This window comes from Triturus cristatus, chromosome 6, assembly GCF_964204655.1.
Source record: "Triturus cristatus chromosome 6, aTriCri1.1, whole genome shotgun sequence".
Lineage (NCBI taxonomy): Eukaryota > Metazoa > Chordata > Amphibia > Caudata > Salamandridae > Triturus > Triturus cristatus.
In genome coordinates, this window is record NC_140589.1 from 1,890,931,844 (window position 1) to 1,890,949,176 (window position 17,333).

Consider the following 17,333-nt stretch of genomic DNA (forward strand, 5'->3'; position numbering starts at 1 on the left):
GGAAGGGTGGAGCAGACCTGAGGGGGAGAGGGGGCACACGTGAGAGGGAAGCACACATGAGAGGAAGAGGGGATCAGACCAGAGAGGGAGAGGGGAGCACACATGAGAGGGACATAGGAGAACACATGAGAGGGAGAGGGAAGCACACGTGAGAGGGAGGGGGGCTCACGTGAGAGGGGAGCACACATGAGAGGGGAGCACACATGAGAGGGGAGCACACATGACAGGGAGAGGGAAGCACACATGAGAGGAAGAGGGGAGCAGACCTGAGGGGAGCACACGTTAGAGGGGAGCACATGTGAAAGGGACAGAGGAGCACACATGAGAGGGAGAGGGAAGCACACGTGAAAGGGAGAGGGGGCACACGTGAGAGGGGAGCACACATGAGAGGGGAGTACACATGAGAGGGAGAGGGGTGTACACATGAGAGGGAGAGAGGAGCACACATGAGAGGGAGAGGGGAGCACAAGTGAGAGGGAGAGGGGGCACACGTGAGAGGGGAGCACACATGCGAGGCAGAGGGGAGCATATGTGAGAGGGAGACAGGAGAACAACTGAGAGGGAGAGGGGAGCACACAGAGGGAGAGGGGAGCAGACGTGAGAGGGGGCACACATGTGAGGGAGAGTGGAGCATACGTAAGAGGAAGAGGGGAGCACAGGTGAGAGGGAGAGGGAAGCACACATGAGAGGGAGAGAGGATCACACATGAGAGGGGAGCACATGTGAACTGGAGAGAGGAGCACATGTGAGAGGAGAGCACATGTGAACTGGAGAGAGGAGCACATGTGAGAGGGAGAGAGGAGCACACCTGAGAGGGAGAGGGGAGCACACGTGAGGGAGAGAGCAGCACATGTAAGAGGGACAGGGGAGCACACCTTACAGGGAGAGAGGAGCACACGTGAGAGGTAGAGGGGAGCACACTTGAAATGGAGAGGGGAACACACGTGAGGGAGAGGGGAGCACATCTGAGTGGGAGAAAGGAGCACACATGAGAAGGAGAGAGGAGCACAAGTGAGAGGAAGAGAGAAGCACACCTGAGAGGGAGAGGGGAGCACCTGTGAGAGGGACAGGGGAAAACGAGGGAGAGGGGAGCACACATGAGAGGGAGAGAGGTGAACGTGTGAGAGGGAGAGGGGAGCACACCTGAGAGGGAGAGAGGAGCACATGTAAGAGGGACAGGGGAGCACACCTTAAAGGGAGAGAGGAGCACACGTGAGAGGTAGATGGGAGCACACTTGAAATGGAGAGGGGAACACACGTGAGGGAGAGGGGAGCACATCTGAGAGGGAGAAAGGAGCACACATGAGAAGGAGAGAGGAGCACAAGTGAGAGGAAGAGAGAAGCACACCTGAGAGGGAGAGGGGAGCACCTGTGAGAGGGACAGAGGAAAACGAGGGAGAGGGGAGCACACATGAGAGGGAGAGAGGTGAACGTGTGAGAGGGAGAGGGGAGCATACGTGAGAGAGGAGCACAACTGAGAGGGAGAGAGGATCACACCTGAGAGGGAGAGAGGAGCACACGTGAGAGGGAGAGGAGAGCACACCTGAGAGGCAGAGAGGAGCACACAGAAGAGGGGAGCACACATGAGGGAGAGAGAAGCACATGTGAGAGGGAAGAACACATGAGAGGGAGGGGGCTCACGTGAGAGGGGAGCACACATGAGAGGGAGCACACATGAGAGGGAGAGGGAAGCACACATGAGAGGAAGAGGGGAGCAGACCTGAGGGGGAGCACACGTTAGAGGGGAGCACATGTAAAAGGGACAGAGGAGCACACCTGAGAGGGAGAGGGAAGCACACCTGAGAGGGAGAGGGGGGCACACGTGAGAGGGGAGCACACATGAGAGGGGAGTACACATGAGAGGGAAAGAGGAGCACACGTGAGGGGGAGAGGAGAACACACATGAGGGAGAGGGGAGCTCATGTGAGAGGGAGAGGGGGCACATGTGAGGGAGAGGGGAGCACACCTGAGAGGGAGAAGGGAGCATATGTGAGGGAATGGGGAGCACACATCAGGAAGAGGGGAGCACACCTGAGAGGGAGAGGGGAGCACACGTGAGAGGGGGCACATGTGAGAGGGAGAAAGGAGCACATGTGAGGGAGCGGGAAGCACACATGAGAGGGAGATTGGAGCACATGTGAGAGGAAGAGGGGAGCAAACCTGAGAGGGAGAGGAGAGCACACCTGAGAGGGAGAGGAGAGCACACCTGAGAGGGAAAGGGGAGCAAACGCGAGAGGGAGAGAAGAGCACACCTGAGAGGGAAAGGGGATCACACGTGAGAGGGGAGCACACGAGAGGGAGAGGAGAGCATATGTGAGGGAGCGGGGAGCACACATGAGAGGGGAGCACATGTGAGGGAGATGGGAACACATGTGAGAGGGAGAGAGGAGCACTCATGAGAGGGAGAGGGGAGCACACGTGAGAGGGGAGTACACATGAGAGAGATTGGAGCACACATAAGAGGGGAGCACACTTGAGAGGGACAGAGGAGCACACGTGAGAGACGAGGACACGTGAGAGGGAGAGAGGAGCACATCTGAGAGGGAGAGAGGAGCACATGTGAGAGGGACAGGGGAGCACACCTTAAAGGGAGAGAGGAGCACAAGTGAGAGGTAGAGTGGAGCACACTTGAGAGGGAGAGGGGAGCACACGTGAGGGAGAGGGGAGCACACCTGAGAGGGAGATAGGAGCACACGTGAGAGGGACAGGGGAGCACACCTTAAAGGGAGAGAGGAGCACAAGTGAGAGGAAGAGAGAAGAACACCTGAGAGGGAGAGGGGAGCACATGTCAAAGGGACAGGGGAAAACACGTGAGAGGGAGAGGGGAGCACACCTGAGAGGGAGAGGAGAGCATACGTGAGAGAATAGCACACCCGAGAGGAAGAGAGGAGCGCACATGAGAGGACAGGAGAGCACACGTGAGGGAGAGAGAAGCACACATGAGGGAGAGAGGAGCACACATGAGGGAGAGAGGAGCACACATGAGGGAGAGGGGAGCACACTTGAGGGAGAGGGTAGCACACCTGAGAGGTAGAGGGGAGCACGCATGAGGGAGAGGGGAGCACACTTGAGGGAGAGGGGAGCACATGTGAGAGTTGAGCACACATAAGAGGGGAGCACATCTGAGAGGGAGATGGGAGCACACGTGAGGGAAAGGGGAGCACACATGAGAGGGAGAGGGGAGCACACGTGAGAGGGAGAAAGGAGCACATGCAAGTGAGAGGGGAGAACACTTGAGGGAGAGAGGAGCACACGTGAGGGAAAGAGGAGCACACGTGAGAGGGAGAGGGGAGCACACGTGAAGGGAGAGGGGAGCACATTTGAGAGGGAGAGAGGAGCACACGTGAGGGAGAGGGGAGCATACCTGAGAGGGAGAGAGGAGCACACATGAGGGAGAGGGGAGCATATCTGAGAGGGAGAGGAGAACACACATGAGGGAATGGGGAGCACGCATCAGGGAGAGGGGAGCACACCTGAGAGGGACAGAGGAGCACACGTGAGAGACGAGGACACGTGAGAGGGAGAGAGGAGCACATCTGAGAGGGAGAGAGGAGCACATGTGAGAGGGACAGGGGAGCACACCTTAAAGGGAGAGAGGAGCACAAGTGAGTGGTAGAGTGGAGCACACTTGAGAGGGAGAGGGGAGCACACGTGAGGGAGAGGGGAGCACACCTGAGAGGGAGATAGGAGCACACGTGAGAGGGACAGGGGAGCACACCTTAAAGGGAGAGAGGAGCACAAGTGAGAGGAAGAGAGAAGAACACCTGAGAGGGAGAGGGGAGCACATGTCAAAGGGACAGGGGAAAACACGTGAGAGGGAGAGGGGAGCACACCTGAGAGGGAGAGGAGAGCATACGTGAGAGAATAGCACACCCGAGAGGAAGAGAGGAGCGCACATGAGAGGACAGGAGAGCACACATGAGGGAGAGAGAAGCACACATGAGGGAGAGAGGAGCACACATGAGGGAGAGAGGAGCACACATGAGGGAGAGGGGAGCACACTTGAGGGAGAGGGTAGCACACCTGAGAGGTAGAGGGGAGCACGCATGAGGGAGAGGGGAGCACACTTGAGGGAGAGGGGAGCACATGTGAGAGTTGAGCACACATAAGAGGGGAGCACATCTGAGAGGGAGATGGGAGCACACGTGAGGGAAAGGGGAGCACACATGAGAGGGAGAGGGGAGCACACGTGAGAGGGAGAAAGGAGCACATGCAAGTGAGAGGGGAGAACACTTGAGGGAGAGAGGAGCACACGTGAGGGAAAGAGGAGCACACGTGAGAGGGAGAGGGGAGCACACGTGAAGGGAGAGGGGAGCACATTTGAGAGGGAGAGAGGAGCACACGTGAGGGAGAGGGGAGCATACCTGAGAGGGAGAGAGGAGCACACATGAGGGAGAGGGGAGCATACCTGAGAGGGAGAGGAGAACACACATGAGGGAATGGGGAGCACGCATCAGGGAGAGGGGAGCACACCTGAGAGGGAGAGGGGAGCACACGTGAGATGGGGCACATGTGAGAGGGAGAAGGGAGCACATGTGAGTGGGATAGGAGAGCACATGTGAGAGGGAAAGAAGAGCACACCTGAGAGGGAAAGGGGAGCACACGTGAGAGGGGAGCACACATGAGAGGGAGAGGAGAGCGCACGTGATGAAGAGAGGAGCACAAGTGAGAGGGAGAGAGGAGCACAAGTGAGGGAGAGGGGAGCACACATAAGGGAGAGAGAAGCACATGTGAGAGGGAAGCACACATGAGAGGGAGGGGGCTCACGTGAGAGGGGAGCACACATGAGAGGGAGCACACATGAGAGGGAGAGGGAAGCACACATGAGAGGAAGAGGGGAGCAGACCTGAGGGGGAGCACACGTTAGAGGGGAGCACATGTAAAAGGGACAGAGGAGCACACCTGAGAGGGAGAGGGAAGCACACCTGAAAGGGAGAGGGGGGCACACGTGAGAGGGGAGCACACATGAGAGGGGAGTACACATGAGAGGGAAAGAGGAGCACACGTGAGGGGGAGAGGAGAACACACATGAGGGAGAGGGGAGCACATGTGAGAGGGAGAGGGGGCACATGTGAGGGAGAGGGGAGCACACCTGAGAGGGAGAAGGGAGCATATGTGAGGGAATGGGGAGCACACATCAGGAAGAGGGGAGCACACCTGAGAGGGAGAGGGGAGCACACTTGAGAGGGGGCACATATGAGAGGGAGAAAGGAGCACATGTGAGGGAGCGGGAAGCACACATGAGAGGGAGATAGGAGCACATGTGAGAGGAAGAGGGGAGCAAACCTGAGAGGGAGAGGAGAGCACACCTGAGAGGGAGAGGAGAGCACACCTGAGAGGGAAAGGGGAGCAAACGCGAGAGGGAGAGAAGAGCACACCTGAGAGGGAAAGGGGATCACACGTGAGAGGGGAGCACACATGAGAGGGAGAGGAGAGCATATGTGAGGGAGCGGGGAGCACACATGAGAGGGGAGCACACGTGAGGGAGATGGGAACACATGTGAGAGGGAGAGAGGAGCACTCATGAGAGGGAGAGGGGAGCACACGTGAGAGGGGAGTACACATGAGAGAGATTGGAGCACACATAAGAGGGGAGCACACTTGAGAGGGACAGAGGAGCACACGTGAGAGACGAGGACACGTGAGAGGGAGAGAGGAGCACATCTGAGAGGGAGAGAGGAGCACATGTGAGAGGGACAGGGGAGCACACCTTAAAGGGAGAGAGGAGCACAAGTGAGAGGTAGAGTGGAGCACACTTGAGAGGGAGAGGGGAGCACACGTGAGGGAGAGGGGAGCACACCTGAGAGGGAGATAGGAGCACACGTGAGAGGGACAGGGGAGCACACCTTAAAGGGAGAGAGGAGCACAAGTGAGAGGAAGAGAGAAGAACACCTGAGAGGGAGAGGGGAGCACATGTCAAAGGGACAGCGGAAAACACGTGAGAGGGAGAGGGGAGCACACCTGAGAGGGAGAGGAGAGCATACGTGAGAGAATAGCACACCCGAGAGGAAGAGAGGAGCGCACATGAGAGGACAGGAGAGCACATGTGAGGGAGAGAGAAGCACACATGAGGGAGAGAGGAGCACACATGAGGGAGAGAGGAGCACACATGAGGGAGAGGGGAGCACACTTGAGGGAGAGGGTAGCACACCTGAGAGGTAGAGGGGAGCACGCATGAGGGAGAGGGGAGCACACTTGAGGGAGAGGGGAGCACATGTGAGAGTTGAGCACACATAAGAGGGGAGCACATCTGAGAGGGAGATGGGAGCACACGTGAGGGAAAGGGGAGCACACATGAGAGGGAGAGGGGAGCACACGTGAGAGGGAGAAAGGAGCACATGCAAGTGAGAGGGGAGAACACTTGAGGGAGAGAGGAGCACACGTGAGGGAAAGAGGAGCACACGTGAGAGGGAGAGGGGAGCACACGTGAAGGGAGAGGGGAGCACATTTGAGAGGGAGAGAGGAGCACACGTGAGGGAGAGGGGAGCATACCTGAGAGGGAGAGAGGAGCACACATGAGGGAGAGGGGAGCATACCTGAGAGGGAGAGGAGAACACACATGAGGGAATGGGGAGCACGCATCAGGGAGAGGGGAGCACACCTGAGAGGGAGAGGGGAGCACACGTGAGATGGGGCACATGTGAGAGGGAGAAGGGAGCACATGTGAGTGGGATAGGAGAGCACATGTGAGAGGGAAAGAAGAGCACACCTGAGAGGGAAAGGGGAGCACACGTGAGAGGGGAGCACACATGAGAGGGAGAGGAGAGCGCACGTGATGAAGAGAGGAGCACAAGTGAGAGGGAGAGAGGAGCACAAGTGAGGGAGAGGGGAGCACTCATGAGGGAGAGGGTAGCACACCTGAGAGGTAGAGGGGAGCACGCATGAGGGAGAGGGGAGCACACTTGAGGGAGAGGGGAGCACATGTGAGAGGTGAGCACACATAAGAGGGGAGCACATCTGAGAGGGAGATGGGAGCACATGTGAGGGAAAGGGGAGCACACATGAGAGGGAGAGGGGAGCACACGTGAGAGGGAGAAAGGAGCACATGCGAGTGAGAGGGGAAAACACTTGAGGGTGAGAGGGGCACACGTGAGGGAAAGAGGAGCACACGTGAGAGGGAGAGGGGAGCACACGTGAGATGGGGCACATGTGAGAGGGAGAAGGGAGCACATGTGAGTGGGATAGGAGAGCACATGTGAGAGGGAAAGAAGAGCACACCTGAGAGGGAAAGGGGAGCACACGTGAGAGGGGAGCACACATGAGAGGGAGAGGAGAGCGCACGTGATGAAGAGAGGAGCACAAGTGAGAGGGAGAGAGGAGCACAAGTGAGGGAGAGGGGAGCACACATAAGGGAGAGAGAAGCACATGTGAGAGGGAAGCACACATGAGAGGGAGGGGGCTCACGTGAGAGGGGAGCACACATGAGAGGGAGCACACATGAGAGGGAGAGGGAAGCACACATGAGAGGAAGAGGGGAGCAGACCTGAGGGGGAGCACACGTTAGAGGGGAGCACATGTAAAAGGGACAGAGGAGCACACCTGAGAGGGAGAGGGAAGCACACCTGAAAGGGAGAGGGGGGCACACGTGAGAGGGGAGCACACATGAGAGGGGAGTACACATGAGAGGGAAAGAGGAGCACACGTGAGGGGGAGAGGAGAACACACATGAGGGAGAGGGGAGCACATGTGAGAGGGAGAGGGGGCACATGTGAGGGAGAGGGGAGCACACCTGAGAGGGAGAAGGGAGCATATGTGAGGGAATGGGGAGCACACATCAGGAAGAGGGGAGCACACCTGAGAGGGAGAGGGGAGCACACTTGAGAGGGGGCACATATGAGAGGGAGAAAGGAGCACATGTGAGGGAGCGGGAAGCACACATGAGAGGGAGATAGGAGCACATGTGAGAGGAAGAGGGGAGCAAACCTGAGAGGGAGAGGAGAGCACACCTTAGAGGGAGAGGAGAGCACACCTGAGAGGGAAAGGGGAGCAAATGCGAGAGGGAGAGAAGAGCACACCTGAGAGGGAAAGGGGATCACACGTGAGAGGGGAGCACACATGAGAGGGAGAGGAGAGCATATGTGAGGGAGCGGGGAGCACACATGAGAGGGGAGCACACGTGAGGGAGATGGGAACACATGTGAGAGGGAGAGAGGAGCACTCATGAGAGGGAGAGGGGAGCACACGTGAGAGGGGAGTACACATGAGAGAGATTGGAGCACACATAAGAGGGGAGCACACTTGAGAGGGACAGAGGAGCACACGTGAGAGACGAGGACACGTGAGAGGGAGAGAGGAGCACATCTGAGAGGGAGAGAGGAGCACATGTGAGAGGGACAGGGGAGCACACCTTAAAGAGAGAGAGGAGCACAAGTGAGAGGTAGAGTGGAGCACACTTGAGAGGGAGAGGGGAGCACACGTGAGGGAGAGGGGAGCACACCTGAGAGGGAGATAGGAGCACACGTGAGAGGGACAGGGGAGCACACCTTAAAGGGAGAGAGGAGCACAAGTGAGAGGAAGAGAGAAGAACACCTGAGAGGGAGAGGGGAGCACATGTCAAAGGGACAGCGGAAAACACGTGAGAGGGAGAGGGGAGCACACCTGAGAGGGAGAGGAGAGCATACGTGAGAGAATAGCACACCCGAGAGGAAGAGAGGAGCGCACATGAGAGGACAGGAGAGCACATGTGAGGGAGAGAGAAGCACACATGAGGGAGAGAGGAGCACACATGAGGGAGAGAGGAGCACACATGAGGGAGAGGGGAGCACACTTGAGGGAGAGGGTAGCACACCTGAGAGGTAGAGGGGAGCACGCATGAGGGAGAGGGGAGCACACTTGAGGGAGAGGGGAGCACATGTGAGAGTTGAGCACACATAAGAGGGGAGCACATCTGAGAGGGAGATGGGAGCACACGTGAGGGAAAGGGGAGCACACATGAGAGGGAGAGGGGAGCACACGTGAGAGGGAGAAAGGAGCACATGCAAGTGAGAGGGGAGAACACTTGAGGGAGAGAGGAGCACACGTGAGGGAAAGAGGAGCACACGTGAGAGGGAGAGGGGAGCACACGTGAAGGGAGAGGGGAGCACATTTGAGAGGGAGAGAGGAGCACACGTGAGGGAGAGGGGAGCATACCTGAGAGGGAGAGAGGAGCACACATGAGGGAGAGGGGAGCATACCTGAGAGGGAGAGGAGAACACACATGAGGGAATGGGGAGCACGCATCAGGGAGAGGGGAGCACACCTGAGAGGGAGAGGGGAGCACACGTGAGATGGGGCACATGTGAGAGGGAGAAGGGAGCACATGTGAGTGGGATAGGAGAGCACATGTGAGAGGGAAAGAAGAGCACACCTGAGAGGGAAAGGGGAGCACACGTGAGAGGGGAGCACACATGAGAGGGAGAGGAGAGCGCACGTGATGAAGAGAGGAGCACAAGTGAGAGGGAGAGAGGAGCACAAGTGAGGGAGAGGGGAGCACTCATGAGGGAGAGGGTAGCACACCTGAGAGGTAGAGGGGAGCACGCATGAGGGAGAGGGGAGCACACTTGAGGGAGAGGGGAGCACATGTGAGAGGTGAGCACACATAAGAGGGGAGCACATCTGAGAGGGAGATGGGAGCACATGTGAGGGAAAGGGGAGCACACATGAGAGGGAGAGGGGAGCACACGTGAGAGGGAGAAAGGAGCACATGCGAGTGAGAGGGGAAAACACTTGAGGGTGAGAGGGGCACACGTGAGGGAAAGAGGAGCACACGTGAGAGGGAGAGGGGAGCACACATGAGGGAGAGGGGAGCACATGTGAGAGGGAGAGAGGAGCACACGTGAAGGAGAGGGGAGCATACCTGAGAGGGAGGGAGGAACAAACATGAGGGAGAGGGGAGCATACCTGAGAGGGAGAGGGGAGCATATGTGAGGGAATGGGGAGCACACCTCAGGGAGAGGGGAGCACACCTGAGAGGGAGAGGGGAGCACATGTGAGAGGGGGCACATGTGAGAGGGAGAAGGGAGCACATGTGAGTGGGATAGGAGAGCACATGTGAGTGGGAAAGAGGAGCACATGTGAGGGAGCGGGGAGCACACATGAGAGGGAGATAGGAGCACACGTGAGAGGAAGAGGGGAGCAAACCTGAGAGGGAGAGGAGAGCAAACACGAGAGGGAGAGAGGAGCAAAAGTGAGAGGAAGAGAGAAGCACACCTCAGAGGGAGAGGGGAGCACATGTGAAAGAGACAGGGGAAAACACGTGAGAGGGACAGGGGAGCACACCTTAAAGGGAGAGAGGAGCACAAGTGAGAGGTAGAGTGGATACCACTTGAGAGGGAGAGGGGAGCACATGTGAGGGAGAGGGGAGCACACCTGAGAGGGAGATAGGAGCACACGTGAGAGGGACAGGGGAGCACACCTTAAAGGGAGAGAGGAGCACAAGTGAGAGGAAGAGAGAAGAACACCTGAGAGGGAGAGGGGAGCACATGTCAAAGGGACAGGGGAAAACACGTGAGAGGGAGAGGGGAGCACACCTGAGAGGGAGAGGAGAGCACACGTGAGAGAATAGCACACCCGAGAGGAAGAGAGGAGCACACATGAGAGGACAGGAGAGCACACGTGAGGGAGAGAGAAGCACACATGAGGGAGAGAGGAGCACACATGAGGGAGAGGGGAGCACACTTGAGGGAGAGGGTAGCACACCTGAGAGGTAGAGGGGAGCACGCATGAGGGAGAGGGGAGCACACTTGAGGGAGAGGGGAGCACATGTGAGAGTTGAGCACACATAAGAGGGGAGCACATCTGAGAGGGAGATGGGAGCACACGTGAGGGAAAGGGGAGCACACATGAGAGGGAGAGGGGAGCACACGTGAGAGGGAGAAAGGAGCACATGCAAGTGAGAGGGGAGAACACTTGAGGGAAAGAGGAGCACACGTGAGGGAAAGAGGAGCACACGTGAGAGGGAGAGGGGAGCACACGTGAAGGGAGAGGGGAGCACATTTGAGAGGGAGAGAGGAGCACATGTGAGGGAGAGGGGAGCATACCTGAGAGGGAGAGAGGAGCACACATGAGGGAGAGGGGAGCATACCTGAGAGGGAGAGGAGAACACACATGAGGGAATGGGGAGCACGCATCAGGGAGAGGGGAGCACACCTGAGAGGGAGAGGGGAGCACACGTGAGAGGGGGCACATGTGAGAGGGAGAAGGGAGCACATGTGAGTGGGATAGGAGAGCACATGTGAGAGGGAAAGAAGAGCACATGTGAGGGAGCGGGGAGCACACATGAGAGGGAGATAGGAGCACACATGAGAGGAAGAGGGGAGCACACGTGAGAGGAAGAGGGGAGCACACCTGAGAGGGAAAGAGGAGCACACCTGAGAGGGAAAGGGGAGCACACGTGAGAGGGGAGCACACATGAGAGGGAGAGGAGAGCGCACATGATGAAGAGAGGAGCACAAGTGAGAGGGAGAGAGGAGCACAAGTGAGGGAGAGGGGAGCACTCATGAGGGAGAGGGTAGCACACCTGAGAGGTAGAGGGGAGCACGCATGAGGGAGAGGGGAGCACACTTGAGGGAGAGGGGAGCACATGTGAGAGGTGAGCACACATAAGAGGGGAGCACATCTGAGAGGGAGATGGGAGCACACGTGAGGGAAAGGGGAGCACACATGAGAGGGAGAGGGGAGCACACGTGAGAGGGAGAAAGGAGCACATGCGAGTGAGAGGGGAGAACACTTGAGGGAGAGAGGGGCACACGTGAGGGAAAGAGGAGCACACGTGAGAGGGAGAGGGGAGCACACATGAGGGAGAGGGGAGCACATGTGAGAGGGAGAGAGGAGCACACATGAGGGAGAGGGGAGCATACCTGAGAGGGAGGGAGGAACAAACATGAGTGAGAGGGGAGCATACCTGAGAGGGAGAGGGGAGCATATGTGAGGGAATGGGGAGCACACCTTAGGGAGAGGGGAGCACACCTGAGAGGGAGAGGGGAGCACATGTGAGAGGGGGCACATGTGAGAGGGAGAAGGGAGCACATGTGAGTGGGATAGGAGAGCACATGTGAGTGGGAAAGAGGAGCACATGTGAGGGAGCGGGGAGCACACATGAGAGGGAGATAGGAGCACACGTGAGAGGAAGAGGGGAGCAAACCTGAGAGGGAGAGGAGAGCAAACACGAGAGGGAGAGAGGAGCACACCTGAGAGGGAGAGGAGAGCGCACGTGATGAAGAGAGGAGCACAAGTGAGAGGGAGAGAGGAGCACAAGTGAGAGGGAGAGAGGAGCACAAGTGAGGGAGAGGGGAGCACACCCGAGAGGGAGAGGGAAGCATATGTGAGGGAGTGGGGAGCACACATGAGAGGGGAGCACACGTGAGGGAGATGGGAACACATGTGAGAGGGAGAGAGGAGCACTCATGAGAGGGAGAGGGGAGCACACGTGAGAGGGGAGTACACATGAGAGAGATTGGAGCACACATGAGAGGGGAACACACGTGAGAGGGACAGAGGAGCACACGTGAGAGACGAGGACACGTGAGAGGGAGAGAGGAGCACATCTGAGAGGGAGAGAGGAGCACATGTGAGAGGGACAGGGGAGCACACCTTAAAGGGAGAGAGGAGCACAAGTGAGAGGTAGAGTGCAGCACACTTGAGAGGGAGAGGGGAGCACACATGAGGGAGAGGGGAGCACACTTTAGAGGGAGATAGGAGCATACGTGAGAGGGACAGGGGAGCACACCTTAAAGGGAGAGAGGAGCACAAGTGAGAGGAAGAGAGAAGCACACCTCAGAGGGAGAGGGGAGCACATGTGAAAGGGACAGGGGAAAACACGTGAGAGGGAGAGGGGAGCACACCTGAGAGGGAGAGAAGAGCATACGTGAGAAGACAGGAGAGCACACGTGAGGGAGAGAGAAGCACACATGAGGGAGAGGGGAGCACATGTGAAAGGGACAGGGGAAAACACGTGAGAGGGAGAGGGGAGCACACCCGAGAGGAAGAGAGGAGCGCACATGAGAGGACAGGAGAGCACACGTGTGGGAGAGAGAAGCACACATGAGGGAGAGAGGAGCACACATGAGGGAGAGAGTAGCACACATGAGGGAGAGGGGAGCAGACTTGAGGGAGAGGGTAGCACACCTGAGAGGTAGAGGGAAGCATATGTGAGGGAGTGGGGAGCACACATGAGAGGGGAGAACACGTGAGGGAGATGGGAACACATGTGAGTGGGAGAGAGGAGCACTCATGAGAGGGAGAGGGGAGCACACGTGAGAGGGGAGTACACATGAGAGAGATTGGAGCACACATGAGAGGGGAGCACACGTGAGAGACGAGGACACGTGAGAGGGAGAGAGGAGCACATCTGAGAGGGAGAGAGGAGCACATGTGAGAGGGACAGGGGAGCACACCTTAAAGGGAGAGAGAAGCACAAGTGAGAGGTAGAGTGCAGCACACTTGAGAGGGAGAGGGGAGCGCACATGAGGGAGAGGGGAGCACACCTGAGAAGGAGATAGGAGCACACGTGAGAGGGACAGGGGAGCACACCATAAAGGGAGAGAGGAGCACAAGTGAGAGGAAGAGAGAAGCACACCTGAGAGGGAGAGGGGAGCACATGTGAAAGGGACAGGGTAAAAAACACGTGAGAGGGAGAGGGGAGCACACCTGAGAGGGAGAGGAGAGCACACGTGAGAGAATAGCACACCCGAGAGGAAGAGAGGAGCGCACATGAGAGGACAGGAGAGGACACGTGAGGGTGAGAGAAGCACACATGAGGGAGAGAGGAACACACATGAGGGAGAGAGGAGCACACATGAGGGAGAGGGGAGAACACTTGAGGGAGAGGGTAGCACACCTGAGAGGTAGAGGGGAGCACGCATGAGGGAGAGGGGAGCACACTTGAGGGAGAGGGGAGCACATGTGAGAGGTGAGCCTACATAAGAGGGGAGCACATCTGAGAGGGAGATGGGAGCACACGTGAGGGAAAGGGGAGCACACATGAGAGGAGAGGAGCACACGTGAGAGGGAGAAAGGAGCACATGTGAGGGAGAGGGGAGAACACTTGAGGGAGAGAGGAGCACACGTGAGGGAAAGATGAGCACACGTGAGAGGGAGAGGGGAGCACACGTGAGGGAGAGGGGAGCACATGTGAGAGGGAGAGAGGAGCACACGTGAGGGGAGCATACCTGAGAGGGAGAGAGGAGCACATGTGAGTGAGAGGGGAGCATACCTGAGAGGGAGAGGGGAGCATATGTGAGGGAGTGGGGAGCACATGTGAGAGTGTAGCACAAGTGAGGGAGAGGGGAGTACACCTGAGAGAGAGGAGCAAACATGAGAGGGAGAGAGGAGCATACATTAGAGGAAGAGGGGTGCACACCTGAGAGGGAGAGGGGAGCATACAAGGAGGGAGAGGGGAGCACACAAGGAGGGAGAGAGAAACACACATGAGAGGGAGAGGGGAGCAAAGCACACATGAGGGAGAGGGGAGCACACATGAGAGGGAGAGGGGAGAACATGTGAGGGATTGGGGAGAACACGTGAGTGGGAGAGGAGCAAACGTGAGGGAGAGAGGTGAACACATGAGGGAGAGAGGCTACACAATTCTAGGGCGATGAAAGGAGTAGACCAGCTGGGGCGGGGGTATTTGGTGGGTGGTGCAAGAGCTGAGAGGAGAGAGAAGAGGGCAGTGAGCAGTGAGCAGGGGTGAGTGTACATGGAGAGTGCAGTGAGCAGGGGGTGAGAGCGCATGGAGAGTGCAATGAGCAGGGGTGAGAGTGGATGGAGAGGGCAATGAGCAGGGGTGAGAGGGCATGGAGAGGGCAGTGAGCAGGGGTGAGAGTGCATGGAGAGGGCAGTGAGCAGGGGTGAGAGGGCATGGAGAGGGCAGTGAGCAGGGGTGAGAGGGCATGGAGAGGGCAGTGAGCAGGGGTGAGAGCGCATGGAGAGGGCAGTGAGCAGGGGGTGAGAGTGCATGGAGAGGGCAGTGAGCAGGGGTGAGAGTGCATGGAGAGGGAGGGCAGTGAGGAGGGGGTGAGAGTGCATGGAGAGGGCAGTGAGCAGGGGTGAGAGTGCATGGAGAGGGAGGGCAGTGAGGAGGGGGTGAGAGTGCATGGAGAGGGCAGTGAGCAGGGGTGAGAGTGCATGGAGAGGGCAGTGAGCAGGGGTGAGAGTGCATGGAGAGGGCAGTGAGCAGGGGTGAGAGGGCATGGAGAGGGCAGTGAGCAGGGGGTGAGAGTGCATGGAGAGGGCAGTGAGCAGGGGTGAGAGGGCATGGAGAGGGCAGTGAGCAGGGGTGAGAGTGCATGGAGAGGGCAGTGAGCAGGGGTGAGAGCGCATGGAGGGGGCAGTGAGCAGGGGGTGAGAGTGCATGGAGAGGGCAGTGAGCAGGGGGTGAGAGCGCATGGAGAGGGAGGTCAGTGAGGAGGGGTGAGAGTGCATGGAGAGGGCAGTGAGCAGGGGGTGAGAGTGCATGGAGAGGGAGGTCAGTGAGGAGGGGTGAGAGTGCATGGAGAGGGCAGTGAGCAGGGATGAGAGCGCATGGAGAGGGAGGTCAGTGAGGAGGGGTGAGAGTGCATGGAGAGGGCAGTGAGCAGGGGGTGAGAGTGCATGGAGAGGGAGGTCAGTGAGGAGGGGTGAGAGTGCATGGAGAGGGCAGTGAGCAGGGGTGAGAGTGGATGGAGAGTGCAGTGAGCAGGGGGTGAGAGCGCATGGAGAGTGCAGTGAGCAGGGGGTGAGAGTGCATGGAGAGGGAGGTCAGTGAGGAGGGGTGAGAGTGCATGGAGAGGGCAGTGAGCAGGGGTGAGAGCGCATGGAGAGGGAGGTCAGTGAGGAGGGGTGAGAGGGCATGGAGAGGTCAGTGAGGAGGGGTGAGAGTGCATGGAGAGGGCAGTGAGCAGGGGTGAGAGTGGATGGAGAGTGCAGTGAGCAGGGGGTGAGAGCGCATGGAGAGTGCAGTGAGCAGGGGGTGAGAGTGCATGGAGAGGGAGGTCAGTGAGGAGGGGTGAGAGTGCATGGAGAGGGCAGTGAGCAGGGGTGAGAGCGCATGGAGAGGGCAGTGAGCAGGGGGTGAGAGCGCATGGAGAGTGCAGTGAGCAGGGGTGAGAGTGGATGGAGAGTGCAGTGAGCAGGGGGTGAGAGCGCATGGAGAGTGCAGTGAGCAGGGGTGAGAGAGGATGGAGAGGGCAATGAGCAGGGGTGAGAGTGGATGGAGAGTGCAGTGAGCAGGGGGTGAGAGCGCATGGAGAGTGCAGTGAGCAGGGGTGAGAGTGGATGGAGAGGGCAGTGAGCAGGGGTGAGAGGGCATGGAGAGGGCAGTGAGCAGGGGTGAGAGCGCATGGAGAGGGCAGTGAGCAGGGGTGAGAGCGCATGGAGAGGGCAGTGAGCAGGAGGTGAGAGCGCATGGAGAGGGCAGTGAGCAGGGGGTGAGAGCGCATGGAGGGGGCAGTGAGCAGGGGGTGAGAGCGCATGGAGGGGGCAGTGAGCAGGGGTGAGAGCGCATGGAGGGGGCAGGGGGCAAGGAGCCGAGGAAGCAGGGAGGGGGCAGCGGCTGTGAAGAGTCTGTACCCACCAGCTGCGCATGTCTGGAGCCCGGGGCCCAGCAGAAGGGCCAGGGCCAGCAGGTAGCATCCGACCCCCTTCATGCTTCTCTTCATCCGGAGCTGGCTCTGAGCGCCAGTTGATGGAGGGGCACATTTATAGATCTGGGTCTGGGAGGGTGGGAAGGATGGAGGGCGCAGGCTGCCCTGCTGCAGGTGTGCTTCCGCCACATTCATAGGCCTCTTTCTTTCGCAACACTGGAGTATTCATCCCGGAAGGGGGTGTCTGTTCCCTGGGGCAGCCACCGTTGCTTCATCCATTACTCCGTGTCCCTTGAAGGGCCACCGCCCCCGCCCTTGTCTGATGATGACGAATGTACCCGCGTTTGACCCATAGAAGCCTGTGCCAGCCCGCGCAGCGCTGCACATGACGCAACGCAGCGCTCACACGATGGGTGAACTTGAGACATAGGCCCCCCCACAGCACCCCCACCACGTCATGGCTTTGACCCTCATTTGTTAGGGGACATGGGAGGGTGGCGCCCGCAGCAAAAGGGCACGGCCTCGGATGGCATCACACAAACAGACCTGGGTGAGGCCAGGTACAGGCAGGTGTGAAACACGTCAGGGATGGGGCGTGTCTGGGTGAATGCACTCCGAGGACTGGGGCAAGACGCGGGGGCAGCAGGGTAACGACGGCCACTACACGTGGCACCGGGTGCTGTGTGAGCTACGGTGGCCCACCTGGTGCTTTTCAGAGGCCAACTAATACTGTAGCCAAAAGCCCTGCGGTAAGACATCACAGGGGCGCTGCGAGGCCTGGGCTAAGAGGGCAAC

At 58.7% G+C, this 17,333-nt stretch overlaps 1 long non-coding RNA gene across 1 annotated transcript in view; it reads right to left on the reverse strand.

Moving 5' to 3' along the window:
* Positions 1-16,710, reverse strand: part of LOC146822322 (uncharacterized) — a 32,828-nt gene extending 16,118 nt beyond the window's left edge. The window contains exon 1 of the long non-coding RNA XR_014963256.1: positions 16,529-16,710. This is a non-coding gene — a long non-coding RNA (uncharacterized LOC146822322). The remainder of the gene's footprint in view (positions 1-16,528) is intronic.
* Positions 16,711-17,333: the final 623 nt, after the last annotated feature.